The following is a 3,280-nucleotide window of genomic DNA, read 5'->3' on the forward strand; positions in this document are numbered from 1 at the left end:
CTCGGCTTCTCCAGACCCTTTCACGTCTGTCACATGTGCTCAGGGTGAACCTGCTCTCATCTGTGAAGAGCACAGGGTGCCAGTGTGGACCTGCCAATTCTGCTGTTCAATGGCAAATGCCAATCGAGCTCCACGGTGCCAGGCAGTGAGCACAGGGCCCACTAGAGGACGTCAGGCCCTCAGGTCACAATCATGAAGTCTGTTTCTGATTGTTTGGTCAGAGATATTCACACCAGTGGCCTGCTGGAGGTCATTTTGTAGGGCTCTGGCAGTGCTCATTCTGTTCCTCTTTGCACAAAGGAGCAGATTCCGGTCCTGCTGATGGGTTAAGAAGCAATGGATGTGAATGGGTGCCGTCAGAATGAGAGTTGATAAATACATCACAATAATCCACAAGTAATCCTCACCACTCCAGTCCATCAGTTAACATCTTGATAAACTGCATGTTTGTAAGAAACAAATTCTTCATTAAGACGCTTTTGAGTCCATAATCTATAATAATGCTTCCTCCAGTGAAAAGTCCATCTCCTTTTGTCGTCTCACATCAAAATCCACACACATATCTGTTTAGAGCTGTTTTGGACTGTTTTTGCTTGTAATCTGTGCTTGATCTGTGCAGATTTCTTTCCTGCTTCAGGCGAGATGACTTTTTTACTGGAGAAAGCTTGTATTTTAGCCGGAAGCAATGATCTGAAATTAAAATGTCTTAATGATGCTGGGTTTCTTACAAACACAGCTTTTCACTTCTCAAGATGTTAACTGATGGACTGGAGTGGTGTGGATTACTTGTGGATTATTGTGATGTTTTTATCAGCTATTTGGACTCTCATTCTGACGGCACCCATTCACATCCATTGGTGAGCAAGTGATGCAATGCTACATTTCTCCAAACCTGATGAAGAAACAAACTCATCCTAATCTTGGATGCCCTGAGAGTGAGCACATTTTCAGCCAATTTTCATTTTTGGGTGAACTATTCCTTTAATTGTGAAATTTAATAGCAATTTCGGTGTGAAATGGTTTCTATTCCAAAAATTATTGCAGTGTACAATTCTTGTACAAAGACACATTTTTACTGTGTGAGAAGTGATACATAGAATGATCAGCATGTTTTATAAAGTATGTTTATATAAATATCCAAATACTTGTACTGCTGTACATAGAGAGTTAATAAGCAAGCCCGTGCTTCAGATGTTGGGAGGTGTCCAGTTCTCCAGCGCTACGTGACGGGCTCCAGTCCCTCGGCTGGCAGGGCTGTCTGGAGCTTGTTCAGGGGAGAGGACCTCACCTTCACTGCTCTGTTGAAATCTGCCCCATCTCCTCCCACCCACTTGCCCCCTGGGCAATATCAGTGCAAGCCCAAGATTTATGTCTGGAAGATTTCACAACATAAGCCCTGTGTCTTTCCTCAAAGTGCTTTTGCAATGGAAAGAGTTTTTAATTTGGATGAGACGCTGCCGTCTGCCAACCTGCCGGCTTGCCTCATCTCAAGATGTCTTTCATTTTATTAGAAAAAGAATATAAAAACGACATCATAAAAACTTGTTAACTGGTTAACTTTTACCAGTAAAAAAAAATAAAAATCATGTAATTATAAATAGATTTATTTTATTTTATTCACAGATATGTATAGGATTTTATAACCTAAGTAAGTCTATATAATAACATTATAATATTTAATTATATATACGATTATGTTTTGGGGCTACATTTACCTGATCATATACTACAAATATATTTAGAAAACAACATTATACATACATACATATATATATATATATATATATATATAAAGATCGCTTGATCTGGAAAGCATCTGCTGTGTACAAACATCTGCAAGACGTCTTTAAGATGTCAGTTTTACATACATTCTATATCATAAACATCTTGAAGACATCTAATAGACATCTATTTGACATCTGATAGGAAACGTCCTATAGACGTATTGCAGATGAGTAAACACTCCAAAAAAATATGTCTTGCAGATGTCAAATAGATGTCTCCATGGTCTACTTGTGCTATCAGGGTATGTGTGTGTATATATATATATATATATATATATATATACAGTATAGAATATAATACGTTCTAATATAAATATATTCTGTAAATTTATTTATTTTAAAAATGATAATTTACAGATATTTACATATACAATAATATATATTATATATTCAGTTATGTTCTATAGGACTACTGTATAAAATACTAAGAAGTAAAATGGTAATTGTTCAAATGTGCGGGATGTATATATATATGTATATATATGACAACCTTACACATAGTCTAGAAAGTTTTATGCATTAAAAATCATGTAATTATAAATACATGTATTTTTTATTTTTTAAATTGCAGATACTTACAGATATGTATAGGATTTTAGATAAAAATAGATAATGTAAAAAATGAACAAAAACCTCTTTATCATTATCATGTAATCTTATCATATGTAATATGTATAGAATATATATATATATATATATAATATGTATAGGAAACAATACATACAATTTTAATGTAAAATACGGTAAAAATGTATTTAAAAATATTTTTGTTTCTGATAAAATAAATAAATTTACGTTATTTATATTAAAAATTATAGATATATTTACAGATGTATATTATAGGATAAGTATAGTATAGAAAATTATAGATATATTTACAGATGTAGCATGTATAGGATTTTAAATCCCAAGTAGATGTGACATTATAGACCTTTCATGGTAAATACAGCAGCAACTGTATATAATCAGGTAAAATACTTCACCAAATCCCCCAAAAAAGCATTTCCGATTTTCCTTTGAGGTAACTGGTGGATATGTTTCTTGTACCTGTACATGTTGTTCTGGTTGTGAGCATGCAGGTGTCTCTGAGTCAGACTGCGGCTGTGTGATGTGATTCAGTCCTGCTGCAGATCACAGCACATGTGCCTGTTTTATTGTTTATATCTTTTAGAGCTCAAGCACACAGTGTTCTGTCTGCAGACTCTCTGGACTGCTGTAAGAATACAAAAGCGTGCACTTTCTCAACTGCAATCTGCACTGAAATGCATCAAAATCACATTTGGACTTTTTACTTCACTGATGTTAAAGCAGTGCAACACAAACACAGACTTTCTCAGTGTTGCCAAAAGTCTGAGAAAACACTTTCATGATATAATTAATAGAGAACATAAAAACAAGAAACTTATGTCAACCAGGTTGTGATTAATTTTGTGGGTGAATCACACAAAGAAATTTGAAAAAAAGATTGTGTGTGTGTGTGTGTGTGTGTGTGTGAG

Source organism: Sinocyclocheilus anshuiensis, unplaced genomic scaffold, assembly GCF_001515605.1.
Source record: "Sinocyclocheilus anshuiensis isolate Anshui unplaced genomic scaffold, SAMN03320099.WGS_v1.1 scaffold1858, whole genome shotgun sequence".
In the NCBI taxonomy this organism is placed as follows: domain Eukaryota; kingdom Metazoa; phylum Chordata; class Actinopteri; order Cypriniformes; family Cyprinidae; genus Sinocyclocheilus; species Sinocyclocheilus anshuiensis.